Consider the following 15,671-nt stretch of genomic DNA (forward strand, 5'->3'; position numbering starts at 1 on the left):
ACTTGAGCGGGGTAAATTTTTTGTTATTAAAAACTAGTCTAGATCTTTTTAATTTTGAGAGTCGGACTGTTCAGTCCCATGCAAATCCTCATATTTTACCAATAGCGCAAAAAGAACGTACTTGCACATTCATGGAGGCTCACTATGTAATCTTCGACTTCTTCTTCTTGTGGTTGGACCTTAAGGACAATAAAAAAACATTTCTCTTTAAAACTTAATCTTCTTAATGCTGTATATTTTTAGCTTTCAATTTCTTTCTTAAAGAAAAAAAAAAGAATAATCAATGGTTTCACAGGTTCCGCAGGTTCTGATCCACAGTCTAATACTGACACCCAACATGTATTACGGTTCTTAGATGTTATCTGATTATGCAATAGAATAGCATTGGCGTAGACCATCGGTATTGAAACTTTATTTTTAGCCTAAAGGACGGTTTGCGATGTCACCACTGTTTTTTTTTTTATGGATTTGAAAGACGACTCCGTCATTTTAAGTAAATGCTGTTAACAGGTCTTGTCACATTTGTGTCAGAGAATAGTTGTGAACAGCCGAGTATGTTTGAAACTAATTCGACCTAAATACTGTTACGTCTTGTCAGGAAAGCAGAAATCGTATTGTCCTTTGCTGAAGCTTTGAAATCGCGAAGCGCCCGCTTATTAGATTGCACAAGCTAGATACTTGATTAAGGTCAGTTAGCTTATCTCGTAATGAGTTTTCAGTTCACATAGTAGCGTATGTTACGTTATGTCATAACATACCAAGACAGGTTACTAGGTCTCTGAAAATTTGGGCGAATAAATACATTTTTCCTTGACGTATCTAACCACAGAAGCGGATTTGAAATTTTCAATTCGGATATCTCATCTTATTTCTATCAATTCCAAAATGATTTTAAATGTTCCCTTGTGATTCAGAGACATCAAACGTTGACCAGCCCGACATGCGACAAGTTGAGTAAATGGAACTCTACCTCATTAACTTCCCATTCGCGAACAGTAAATGTTCGGTGAAAACCACGAACAGTAATTTACATCTGGCTGTAAATCCCATTGGCAATAATTGGGGAGCCCGGTTTACCTCTACGTGGAGGTATTTGAAGAACAAGCTTAGAATCCTAAAAGATAGAAATCATAGAGACATCTTCTTTGCCCTGGATCGCAGTTATGTCAACTGCACTTACAACATCTCAAAAGTCAGCAACCATGGAACCTGAGAAAGACAACAAGATTGCCTTTCTCGACACCTCAGTGACGAGGGAACCAGACGGCCGCCTAGGTAACCAACTCACACTGATCAGTACTTAGCGCAGGAACCACACACCCCCCAAAACAGTAGAGCGCATTATTGTCAATATTTGTTTGACCGGTGAAGTGTCTTGAGTCAAAACCATCGGTCTTTTCTGAGGAAAGGAAACACTTGCCATCAGTTCTTGTTTCCAATGGTTATCTCTCCTTTGTATAGAAGGTCACGAAAACAAGAAACTCCTCCCTGAGAAGAGAGCTTGTGACGTAGTTCAAGTCCACAGTTGTTTTTCTCTATGTAAAAGGTGTATCAGAGCCTCTTCGCCGTATCCTACAACAACAAGGCATCCGCACACCCAGACCTCCACTGTTTCTGAGCGCGCCAACAATTAATTCTATTTCAGCGTAAAAAGTGGTATCGCACCGGTATCGCAGAGGTCATGGCTTCGAATCCCGTACGGGCCTGAATTTTTTTCAGTCCTTATTTTTACTACTGCTTGAGTAGAGTTCGTTACTGCGAAGATCGTTTTCATTTTCAGTGGTTTATCGATCACACCAATCAGATTGCCGCATTTTTCACGTGTCACATACCGATCAGCTTACCAAGTTGTAATTACTTTCTGCGTTGACTTCCTTGTTAAATGTCTGTTTCTTTGTTTCAAAGTCAAGGTAGGCAACAGCCAAATTAGGAGCATACGTTATTATGCTTTGGAATATGACACTTTTCTCTTCGTTCAATCTATTTTCACTTGTTCGAAGAACGGAGACCGCGAAGTATCTTTGTTTAGAGGCTGTTGGACATGAAATAGAGTTTTGATTTGCTTTCCACTGCAAAATTACCTGGAAGTAAAGTTCTGAAGCAGCTAGCTGTAACTGAGTAATTAAGACTTTGTCTCTGACGAAGGAACGGCATTGTCATAGCCTACGAGTCCAAATTAGGGCTGTAGAGGAGACTTATCCAGATTCTGCTCGGCAACTTTTCGGCAACTTTTAAGATTTTGAGCAACTTTTTTGTCGAGAGCAACTTCCAGCAACGTTTTGAAAAACTAGCACTTTTTTGGTAACTTTTGGGCTATTTAACCTATTTTGAACCAAAATGCTGAATACCCCCCCCCTACCCTCTTCTCCAACGAGAACGGAAGAGCCCTGGGAACGAGGCTGGGGCAGCGGACTGTGTGTAAGTAAAATGGCAGCTTTTCGCTTCTGGTAGATCCAGACTGAATCTATGGTTACACTGTTAATTGTTATCGCACGAAAACAACAGTTAGCTAGATTTGTAAACCAGATTGTTACACTTACTGTCTAACTATTTGTAACCAGCAACTTAGATTCAACTAAAGGTTGCCTAATTTGTTGTAGCTAGTTACTTAGTTGTACCTTAATGTTGATTACAAAGCAATTGTTATTAAAATTAGACATGCTGTCTTAAAAATATTTGAGCAACTTTACAAACTTTTTGAGCAACTTTTTCAAATTTGAACAACTTTTGAGCAACTTTTTGGCATATTTCTTAGCAACTTTTTACCTTTTTCGGAGCAGAATCTGGACGCCCCTAGAAGAGACTGCAAAAAGCGCGGTACCAATGCAATTAATAATAGCCAACAATTATTCACACACCACTGACAATATTATAAAACACGTGTATCTGAGTTTATTTCAGATAAATTGTATTACAACTACCCATCGTAGTAGATGGTAATAAACTAGAGAGGGTGTCTAGTGCTTAACTACTGACTGAGTCTGACCATATCGAACAACCTTACATGGAACGAGTATATTGGTGACGTAATCAAGAAAGCGTCAGAGCGTCTGTATTTTTTAGCACAGTTAAAAAGATCAAAAGTTCCTCGGCAGGATATGTCCACTTTTTACATTACTTGTATACGCTCGGTTCTTACGTAGTGGCACCCAGCCTTTTTATGCCCTTGTAAATTACCTAAAAGACAAATTGGTGCGGGTTTAAAAGCAGGCAATGTCTATAGTATGCCCAGGACTACCCTACCAGGAGGCTCTCGAACTGGGGAACATTGTCCCTATTGTAGATTTCGTCACAGAGCTATGTGGTAATACCTTTGACACCATTCTTAAGGTCCCTGAATACCGTCTGAACTGGTAGACTGTGCTCTGAGGTGCAACAAGCGCTTCATCGCACCGAAATGCAAGACTAGTCGTTTTAGGAATAGTTTTATCATAAGATCTTGTATTAACACATATACGTAGATTTTTATTATTTATATATATATATATATATACTTATTTTTATATCCTTTTTTTGTTTTTTTGTTTTCTTTTTTATGTACTTCTATATTTGCTCTACTTAGTCAGTTGTGTTCACAATTTACGGACTCAAGTAATCGCATAATTCGCCGTTCTCTGATAGGCCTCGATGTCTTCATCAAGATCGACCCGGCAAACTTCCTACCAAGAGACATTTCTCCGTTTTGTCAGACACAAAAAATAAATATGTATGAGAAGAATGTTGACTAAAAAGGATTCTGTAGTGATTTGAACAAATTCTTAACGGAGAGAGTTGTCTACCCCTTCTTCTGTTAATACTTGATTACAAATGAAATAACTTCCTAGGTAATTGATCCGCCTATATCTTCTGTAAAAGTATTGTTAGGTTTTATTCTCTCTGAGAGCTCCCGTCGTTATATTAAAAAATAATATCCAATGAAACAAAAACAGAAATGAGGGAGTTGTAAAAAAAACAAAAAAACTTACTACGGAAACGCCAGTGAGCTTCATTTAGCCTCTGACGCACTTTGAAATGGAACATAGCCACCCCGGCAGACTAATAAAAGATGCGTTATTAACCAAGCGTAAGGTCAAGATGGCTGGATATTGGCCGACTTCTTTTTGCGCATTTTAACGGACCGAGACGAAGAAAAAGTCCATAAAAATGCGAAGAAAGAACGAGGCTAATATCTCGCCATCTTGAACGAACAAACTTGGTTAATAAAGGTTTTATTATTTTGTAAAAAGCCGATTTCGCTTTAATAAGAATCAAGAGGGACTTGTTTACTTCGAGAGCCTGGAAAGAAAGCCCACTGTGTTTGTAGCACAGAGGCAAACTCGCAAGAGTCGTTTCTGTTTTCTTTGCTTTGACTATCTTCTGCCACTTTTTGCATTTCCATCGCCGAAATTGTCCAAGAACTACGAATGTCGTTCTAATTCAATTTTTTCCATGCGCGGGATCAATGAGGGCAATCCCGAGCTGGCAAGATGGGCCTATCTAGCCCGCTCGGGTAGCCAATCAGAACACAGGATTTCCTTCATCTTGCCTACAGGCGCAGCGAGCTATGTAATAAATTATTAATAAATAATAAATAAAAAAAGTAATAAATTATCTTAACGTCTAGCACTCGGGAAAAATATCTATCCCTACAAATTGTTTCCTGAGTTTCAGGGAATTGAAGAGGTGAAAGCTGGGGATTTCCCCCATGAACGCTGATTGGTCGAAATATACCGGTTGGCGATAAGACATCCTTCTTCCACAGCAAGAGAAATCTCCCCACCTCGTCGCAAACAGAAAGGTAGCTAGACTTCACTGTAGACTTCACTGTCGATAATTGCCTCTTTCATTTAATTCAGTTTAAAAGAAGTGATCAGACAAACGTTACGCGCATAGTCTAATTAGATCACTAGAATATGAATTTCCTGTTATCTTAACGGTGTATTTTTTCAAATCTATGCTTGCGCGATATGGGCCTTACCAAAAGAAGCCTACTAGACGAGCTACATGGCTAAATTGCCCTAACCTAGCAATCCACTTTACCTTCAGTTGGTCCAGCATATTCACTTTGTCTTAATATTTATCAACAATTTATAAGACTCTTTAACACCTGACCCTTGTTATTGTGCCAGTTTCCTGGACTTTGATATCCTCTACGTCTCTTTTGGACGTTCGCACGATGTTCCTTTTTGTAAAGAGAAAGCACTTTTCGATTATCGTCAGGCAAATCCAAAGCTATCATAAGAGCCACTCAGAACACAACTACACGAGGAGCCAATGGGGGCTCACGGTGAATGAAATCAACTTGTCTAATGCAAGGTCCCGTCAAACCTCATTCCTCGAGAACAAAGTTGCTTCTTACCGCGTGCGTAGATCCCGAAAATAGTAGTTCCCGCATAAAACTTGCCAATTGTTCTTAGGAAACGGCGGAAGTCACTTTCAATTATCATAACAAGATTCGCAATTGTGAGCAGAAACTTACAGGTTGAGAGCATAATATGAAACAGTGCACCAAGAAAGCAGAGTTGATCATGATGCCCCTTGCAGCTATAAAAATCCTCCCTTATTTTTTCTTTTTGAAAAATACAGCGTTAGCTATGAATGATCCAGTTCACTCCAACCATCAGACTGCTTTATCCGAATTCTAAACTCATTTTATCATAAAATACACGGAGTATGTGACCAGTTTTTCGATGGGTTTGCAAAAATAAATTTCACGGCCGCAAGGTTTTTAGTCAAAAGGATGACACGTATTCTCATCGGCGAGTGATACTGGTTGAAAATTTGTGTTCCCCGTTTGTGTTTCAGTTTTTAAGATAGTGATGATCGCATGAATCGAAACGTTCCAGTCGTCAAAGTCTTAATTTGATATCATCCTAAGTTTTCATTAGCACAGTGCTTACCATGGAAGTTGCTGAGATTCAAAAAAATGTCAAGGGCAAAGCCTAGGGGAAAAGACCAATTTTTCACATGCGGCTAGTATAATGAAATATTCCACTTTCGAGGGACACAACAATACAAGGTGATTAGTTGCGTAAATGCTGTTTAGACCAATTTCAGGACTATGTCTGAATTTTAACATTTTCATTCAAAATTAAAATTTGTAGCCATTTGACGAATCCAGTGTTTGAACACTAGTTCGAAGACAAAATAGCTGACTAGCAATTTACGTCGTTACCGAAGAAGTGTTGAGCTAAGATTTTTTATCACCAAATGGAGTGCTCGTTCCACCTGATATCGAGACCACTGAGAAGTTTTCTATTTTCGCTTGTTGGCTTGATAGTGAAATAAGATTCATAATTTCTTGAGTTTTCTATTCAGTCGTTGGCCATATTGTTTTCATTAAACTTCTTACTACACTAATGCGTAAAATGGAGAAATAGAGTTTATTGAAGATCTTAGAAAATTATTCATCACGCCAAAATATTAAAATGTTTCCGACGCATTGTGCAACATCATTCTGGATTGTACAATTATAATTATACTGATAACTTACTTGCACTTTCTGGTCTGATGAAAGTGTGGTAGGCTCAGATAGGTAACTTACAGCTTTCCACCAATTGTCCGTTTAACGTTCCCTATACACGTTGATTGTCTTTTCCCATTATCTTCCCTTGTTTGTGACTTAAAATTAATAGAAAATTTTAGCATGTTATGTCATAATTTGTTTTCCTGTCCCATTCCCCTAACCGTTTGCGCTGGAACAGCGTTTTAGGTATCCCCATACGCGTACCCAGGCGGTGTGCGCACTCCGATTGCATTGCATTGTGGTAGTATTATTTTCAATATGGCAGTAAAAGCGGCAGAAATTGGCAGATTTTGTCCGAACGTTCCGTAAGAAGGAAGGCCGTTTCTTTTTCCTTCCACTATAGGTAAATATAATTTGATATATTCTGAAGGTGTAGAAATATTTTTTGTACGTATATGTTGCGTATTTTATCGTTCTCAAGGATAAAGGCAAGCATTGTTTTCTAGTATGTAATTTGAGACCGGTTTTCGAGAGGTTCAAATTCGTTGTGCGTCGTAGTTTGAAGCCTTTCAAAGATCTGTATGGCCACTTTGATCCTTCTTCAACAGCTCTGATCAGATGCTCTCAAACACTCGCCAACGTTACAAATGTTTTATGCATTTTAAGTGACAATGTTTGAGACCAGTTATGGCAGGGAAAGGCCCATTGCTGCGTTTAGTGTGTTGCGTTACATAGCGTTACTACTGCAAGGACATTTACAATATGTACTCAATCGTGTTGTAAATCTATTTTCCTAAGTGAAGACAAATTAACTAATCGTGAGTGTTGCATGGTAAATCTACTTCCTTGATCACTGAATGAAGGACAGTTTAATTAGAGCAATGAAAAGAGTCACTTGATCCATGAAAACCTCTACCTTGCGTGAGGCGACACGCCGGTAAGCCGGAAAGCAAGAGGCAAAAGGCAGTCGACCTTTGAAAGGTGTTATTAGGCTTGCGCGTCTTCTACCATTCGCTAGCGCTTTTAAATCTTCAACTCTCAAAGGCTAACTCTTATTAGGAGATCCCTTAATGACTTTCCTTTGCGATGTGATAATAAGGGTCAGTTTTAAGGTGTTATTTCCCATCTGTATGTTCTTGAGGTTTGGCAAAGTCTGAGATTGTGTTACAAAAGGCAATATTTTCTTCTGTGCGCGCGCTACTTTCTCAGTTGGTTTTAAAGTATACTTTCTCTCCTGTAGAAATAACTCCAGAGATACGTTTCTCAAAACCATCATCTGGGTTTACTCTACTCTCGAAGCGTATTTTGAAATTCTGTACGTTTTTACTAAACGTGGAGTGAGACAAATTCGTTCTTAGAAGGCTTGGGGCTTCTCCTTTTACAAATCCCGTATTTGCGCTTGGTGGAAAAAGTTCGTGTATTAGAAGGTCTCTGCCATTTTAGTGTGCGTTTGTATGTCAAGGATCGATTCCCTGTTAAATAACTCGCGTCAAGGAATATAATTTCTGATTTTGATATTATCCATCCCGCCATCGGCTGTGAGTGTAATTGTTACCATTTGTGTCGCGATTCTTAGGCAGTGACGTATTTTCTTCTCAGCTGTCCTACCGGCTTCTCTTCGTTCTAGAACTCTCAACTGGTAGGCTTCTAGGTGCAGCCTGCGAGGACACCTCCTTAGTTGTGACCGCTCCTAGAATCTCCGACGGGCAAACTAAATTGAATAATGACTCCGTTTCTCCCTCGAACATACCGCATTACTCTTCCTTTCGTCCACTTTTCACGGTTTTTGCAATCTCCCAATCTCTTGCGACTAGCACAATTGTACCGACTGTCCGGTACTGGGACGATCATCTGGTTATCACGACGGCTCTCCGGTGAACTGTGCAGGCATTCGCGTTTCTATCTCATCTCCATGCGCGCCGTTTCGCCTCATGCAGTCGCTTGTGCAGTCCGGTTACTTCATCATCGTCGTCTACTTCTTTTACTGCATGCGCGTTATGTCTCCACGTCAACACGCTTGAGGTTAGCACTTGCTTCTCCACTGCGTCGCTTTCGAGGTACGTCAATGGGTGGTTGTTGAAGTGCCTCTCGATGTCGAATATTGTCGTCTCGAGCTGTTCCAAAGTCAAAGCGGTCTTCTGTTGCAAAAAAGACAATTCAGCTTTATCGGAGCATGAATTGGGTGGGCTAATTTTAAAATTATCACCAAAAATCAACGCTACCACCAGCACCTCTGTTTAGAAGCTTGGCATGTCAACTCCGCCCGCGCTACTTTAAATCGTGTCGATGGCGGTTTACTACCTAACGCCTATTCAAACCTTGTCAGAAAAAAGGGCAGCTAATAAGTGAACATATAAAAGGACCTCTCGTTGCAACGATCAGATCACCCCTGATGAAGGCACTAGAAAGGTGTAGATCGGAAACGCCCTATTATTTTCCTTTGTTTATTGTTCTTGTTCAAATAGTGCTAATCGTAGTAAGAAAATTGGCGTGGCTTTCTTTGTGTCATTTCGTAACGTTACGTAACGTAGCATGTATTTAAACCGTATTGTTCATCGTTGTTTTTGCAGTTTTGTCCAGTAAGTTCGATTATTGTCATTCGCTTCGTGCAGCTATTTCGCCGCTAGGCAGGGAATCAACAATATCGCAATAAATGTGAGTTGTGCTCTATGTAGTTTTCATCGTTGCTTTCGTTGTAGCTTTCCTAGTGTATTTAGCTTAGTTTCTATTGTAATAGGTTTCGGTCGCTGTTTTATTTGCAGTTTTAACTGTGTCGTTTCGCCTCGTTTGTTTGTCTCCTCGATCTATGCCGGCCGCCGTTATCGGTTATTGCAATTAAACGTTCAGAAGCTCGTGTTGAAAATTGTGCTAGAGTTGTTTGTCCTTCTTAATTAAAGAATCAGTCGCCCATGGCAGTTATAAAAGGAGTGTCGAAACGTTGGGTCGATAAATTGTTATTTCCTTGGTTACATTATATCTGTAAACCAGATTTAGAGTAGCATCAAACCATGTCTAATTGTCCACCTGGTTGTTTTGCGAACTTTAATACACCTTGTTCTGCCTGATTTGTACAGGGTCTTCTTGATGTACTTAATAAATCGCTCATACGTTCCCCTCCACCATGGGGATCTCGAAAGGTTGAATTACCATCTGATGTCTTCTCTCGCAAGTTGCAGCCTCTCGTTCTTGCGCATCTTCTTTACCCAGCTGGCAATGACTTTGAAAAGGGGTTGCGTTATCTTAAGTGATGAGACTCAGTCTTGTCCTTCTGTCAGTAATAAACGAGTTTAGCTTTCTTTGAAACTCGTCCGCCGTCTACGATCTATTTATTTATTTATTCATTTATTTATTTAATCACTTTCACCAGAGTGTGGTGAGGGTCGCACAACAGAGCGAGGCTCCAAATTAAGTGCGCCCAATATGCCACCCATCCCACCCCAGGGAAGGACATCCATCACACAATAATCTCGTTTGTGGGAATTAACGTCTCCTACCCCAACCCTGCAGGAGACGGGACCCCCATTTATTCGTCCCTATCCGAGAAGACTAGAATTATTTACTTATACAATTTCACCAGAGTGTGGTGAGGGTCGCACAACAGAGCTAGGCTCCAAATTAAGTGCGCCCAATATGCCATCCATCCCACCCCAGGGGAGGACATCCATCACACAGTAATCTCGTGTGTGGGAAAATAACGTCTCCTACCCTAACCCTGGAGGAGACGGGACCTCCATTTATTCGTCCCTATCCGAGAAGACTAGAATATCTAACCATTTCTTGATGTTATAGAAAGGTAGCAAATTCTTCTCAATTATTTTAAGACCTTGAGTTACCTCCAAGTGTACAGCTCTCAAGGTAGCACAAGTAAAGATTAGAACGTGGTACTCCTCCTTTGCTATTTCGTGGACCCTTGAAATCTAATTCAGTTATCTCAAGTGGTTGCCAATGTACTAAATGGAAACTCTGCATTCAAAGTCTGCTGTTGGTGTGGATTCATAGGGCTTCGGGCTGAACACCTTGCAGATGTTACATCAGACAGACAGACAGACATCTATATTTATACAGGATAGCCCCTTCAGTGTAGTAAACACTGGTATCAACGGGGGTCCTGTTACCCACCCATCCCACCCCAGGGGAGGACATCCATCACACAGTAATCTCGTGCGTGGGAAATTAACGTCTCCTGCCCCTAACCCTGCAGGAGACGGGACCTCCATTTATTCGTCCCTATCCGAGAAGACTAGAATATCTAACCATTACTTGATGTTATAGAAAGGTAGCATATTCTTCTCAATTATTTTAAGACCCTGAGTGTTGGTCCGGCCGGGGCTCGAACCCTCGACCTCCCGCACAACAGTCCAGCGCTCTAACCAATTGAGCTAACCGGGAGGTTATAATCTTCTTGACTTTGGACCTCAGTCTTTGGATCCATTAGTTATTTCGTATGGTTGTCATTGTTTTTGCCACTCCTAGATTCATTATCTGTTCATCGCCAAATAGGCCACCCTCGATGTATATTGAATTATAATTTGGTATTCTTCCCTTGCACCTCCGGATGTTGCGTGATCCTTGAATAACTGCCAGCCAGGTGCTTGTGGGTTTGGTGGCGTACTACTTTGGACCTTTCTGACCCAACGATTCCTTGCGTTTTTAATCTCCTCCGTTGTCAAGGGCCCCATCATCTTTACAGTGGTTCGACTTTTTGGCAAGGAATTGTTCCGGAACTTCAGTGCCCACGCCGTTACTCCCAGACTTCCAATAGTTGTTTCTCTCTATTAGTGCTTTCCACTCATTAGGCTTGTGATTCTTGGTGTAGAGACTTTCTTCTTTGGTGGTTTTTTTTTTCGTCGTTGACGTCTTTAGTACATTGGAAATCTGGCTGACTGGCCAATGCTTCTCATCACGGAGCCACTCTAGACCTGTTAGCTACCCTCCTGTCTCCATCCTATGGATACTGGCTCCTCCACCTCCCAGACCAGCCAAATTCTCCTCTTTTGGGCAGTACTTCCAGTTGATTCTTGTCTCCTTGGTGATTTTAGCCATCTCCTTCAGCCGGTTTCCTTTGAAAACTTTCCAAGGTTTTCCCGGATGGGTGATCCAATAGAGGGCAACCATACTGTCCATCTATACAGTTGTGGAACTAATAGGCCATCGTTCCAGGGCGTTATGTAGATTTCGGACTATGTTTGCCACCATCTGACCGCTCAGTAGTTCTGGTCTCGCGATAGATAGGGCTCTTGAGTAAACCTTGGACCACTTCTGTCGTGCCCTCGATTGCGGCTATGGCTGCCGCTGAACATGCAACGTTAATGGCGTCAGTGCACGGCTTGCGCTCGATCAGCTCCTCTTGCTAAGCTTTTTGGAACTTTCATGGGCTTCAATTGAGTAGACCATTTGATCCACTTACTCCTTCTCTGAATCCGCGTTCCAACCCGTCATCTCGTCCCATGCATCTCGTTAGATCTGCTTTCCTTTTACAGTTGTCGGTGACATTATTACTAGTGGGTCGTAGATACTTGGCGGATGGCTTAGTAGTCCTCTCTTTATCAGTGGCTGATTGACACGGGGTTCTGGTACTTGTACCTCCAGCTTGTCTTCTCTCTTGTCTCAGAACGTCCCTAGGATCTTAGTAGGGTTTATCGAATCTTCGTTTTCGAGGCACTCAACGTCTGATTCTCACTTGTGGACGGGAAACTTCCTCCTCTCCAGAATACTGGTTGCTTCCCTCTTGAATTCTTCTACTTCCTCCCCTTCCCCTGTTTTTATCAAATTGTCTACGTATGTGTTTCCTCTTAGGGCTCGGACAGGTTCCTGAAATTCTTCACCTTGTTGATCGTAGTGATAGTTTAGGGTAGCACCCAAAAGGAATGAGCTCGACTCTCTTCTAAAGGGAACTCTGGTGAATCCCAGGCGTTTTCTTTACTGTTTATGTTAAACAAGAATCGGAAGGCATCTTTATCTTCCTCCCTTGGGAAAATCTGAAGAAATGCCTTCTGATTATCTGCTAGAATTATGCGAGTGGTGTTATGGAGAGTGACTAAAAAGAAGTATCTAGAAACTTCTAAAATGCTAAGTCATGCTTACTTGCACGCGTGAACTTTGTATGGAACTTTTTGGAACCTTTTCTTTCAAAATATTCCTTTGTATTTTCTGAAGCGGGGTAGTAATTCTCAAAATCCCAACACCCGCAAAACACAAGACAAAAAACTCAAAACAACTAAATTTAAAACTATTCCCAGACGAGATGCGTCTTAGGTAATGATGGGGTGTCAAATCTGTTCGCTTAAAAAAGTCAAAATTTCAGAACTAAAGATTGAAATATTAAAAAAAATTGAATTAAATTTTCTTTAAAATTTAATTTCATCAAAGATGAAGAAAATAAATGCTTTCTAAAGCGCCAAGATATCGAAAATTTCGAAGTTATGCAAATCTGCAGGTGTAATTATTAGGTGTGGCTTAGAAGACAACATGTCAGTCTTATCATGGCTTGTTCAAAGAACCAAACGAAAAGCGTGCAATGAACTGTAACGTTACCTGGATTTCCTTGGTTTTAAGAATTGTCGTGGATTCTATCGATCAGAAGGGCTATTTAGAGCTCTGAAATTTGTCTTCTAATCTTTATTCCGTTGAGTATCACAATGTAATTGGTGTACTGAACTTCAATTTTTTTCCTGACTTGTTCGGCGGGTTTTTCTCGGGCAACCAAGTTTTTAATTTTCCTGAAAAGTGTTTACCCTAACGCAATTTTAGTAAATTTCTGTCTTTTTATGTGTCTTTGTAATGAATTTCTCTTTTATGTTATGTTGTCATAAAGCGTTTTGACCATCTTTAAGAGGCTTTTGCTAATTATTCATATCTTTCCTTTCAATGTATAGTAATCTACCGTGGTCTACGCTCCAACACAGGTCAACAGAAACTGGAGATGATAAAATGTGTTGACCGAGCGGTCGTACACAGAGGTACTTTAAAAGCTTGCGTATGCTCGAAAGCGCCGCAATTATTGAAACCAAATTTTCTGGACTTTTTTTTACGCCTGATTTATCTGAATAGTCGATTTTACAGTTAAATGGGGGGCCTGTGGGGATATCTATGCGACCACTGGCTCAATTGTTATAGATCACCACCGCAAATTACGACGAGTTTAACGACATTATCCATAAACCTGTCAAAGGAAGTGTTATAAGTAAGAATAATTTACATCATGACGAACTCCAATCAAAAGTCAGCAAAATACTACATTTCTTTTTTTTACTTTTACCCTCAGGAAACTATAACTTAATACAAGGGCATATCATTAATCTTAACTATCCTTTGCCAATTCCGTTTTGTTAAATTTTACAACAAGTTTGCTACTTATTTATCACAAGTTCTCTTCTTTGTTATTAAACAATAGAGGGTATGACTATCAAATAAAAGATAAATAAATAAATAAGGCCTTAAAGGAACATATGGGCTGGCCAAGCGTGACTCACAAGGTTAGGCAATAATTGTTTTAGAGTAAAGGTGATCTCCACTGTATTAAAAATAATCACATCTGCGTCTCTTATCTTATTTGATAAAAATGGAATAATTACACTTAGTCAACCTTTTTTAAAGAAAAGGAGGGGAATTCCTAATCACAAGCAACAGATGTGATTGCCTGATGATATGACATGAGGTTCTAGGACGAACCAGAGTCTTGTTTCATAGGCATGGCTCGAGTGATGCACGGCTCTCTAAGGTAATATTGGGCTTCACTTCTAGGTATTATAGGCTTTACTTCTTTAAAGCTGTGCCCCGATGCAGACCTTGGGGTACTCTTACCCTTGGGGAAAAAAGTTATGCCCACAAGCTGGGCAGCGTATTCTGAAAAAGAAAATTAACAGATACATGTTGAAAGAAATCCACAACTACCCACGGTATTAAAATGTTAAAAGAAAGATGTTTTTCACGTCGTCACAAGTGAGGAACAAGGAAAAACGGCTATCATACTCACAATGACTGTCAAGTGACATTTTTTACAACTTAATCAAAGTAAGCGAAGAGCGTTCAGAGGCTGCTTAAAGTTGCATGAGTATCTTTTACGAATGACAGAGAAGCCATAAAAGATTTTACGGTAGTAATGCTTCGCCTGTAATTTGAGTTTGAAGTGGATGGTCATGATTACAGAGACCAGTGACCATGGGAAATTGAAAGCTTAGCTAATAACAAATTGAAATGCTTCAGTTTGGCCATTCAGTGACGATGGAGGATTTCTGAAGCTAGTTGAATCTTAACAAACTTACATGTTGCGCTGAATCAGCCAGACAAGACACTGTAAGTAGACCCTGTAGAAGGGTAAAACCTGTATACCGCTAAATGCGTCCTGCAAATACATTTTACACAATCTCAAAGAACATTGTTTTCACTTAAAAATAGTTATCTTAGGTTCTTGGTAAAAAAGTATCTAATGAAACAATGAATGGCTATTATCTTTTTAAGTTCTTTCAAGTTAAAGTCATGGCACATCCACTTGAAGGGGATAACCCTAACACTCTAGGGAAGTTCTTTTTCCTTGCAATATCTGTACATTTCAATGTAGACAATTGGGAAGAGGCAAGCAGAATATCAACAAATGAATGTTGTTTAAATTGGAAAGAGGAAAGCAGAATATCAACAAATTAATTTTGTTTGATCAATCACCACGTTTTCTTAAAGCTCATATTTACAGAGATCTGTTTTAGACAATGTAGAGAATTTATGTTTTGATCTTAAGGGTGAAACCATTTGACCCTGCAACTAAGGTGAATGATAAGATTTAGGATTAAGTAGAACCATACCTACTCAAAACCACCAGATTAGGGGACAATGAAACAGATACCAAAGACTTTGGAGGTGGGGTTAAAATGTACCTGATATTAAATTACAAGAGTTGGAGTCAGAGAGCAAGGATCTAATGTGTCCTCTCGGCTCAAAAATCATTGATCTATGCTTACTGACAACCAAGATATTACCTGCAGGAAGATGCAACGATCATCATGGCCATTTTGTGGTCTAACCCTGCAAGGTCCACTGGAAGAAAGGCAAATCAAATAAATTTTAAATACAACGGAAAATCGTAAAATGAGCCTCCACTTACAGGTGAATTATTGGAAGATGACATCAATGTTACTGTTTGGGGTTGTGCTGGTTAATTTGCAGTGCTACAAATTAGAGCGTTTCATTACCTGTCAATGAATAAAATTTTAAACTTTTGATGTGTTGGTCA

The sequence above is a fragment of the Stylophora pistillata genome, chromosome 8 (genome assembly GCF_964205215.1).
Source record: "Stylophora pistillata chromosome 8, jaStyPist1.2, whole genome shotgun sequence".
Taxonomy (NCBI): domain Eukaryota; kingdom Metazoa; phylum Cnidaria; class Anthozoa; order Scleractinia; family Pocilloporidae; genus Stylophora; species Stylophora pistillata.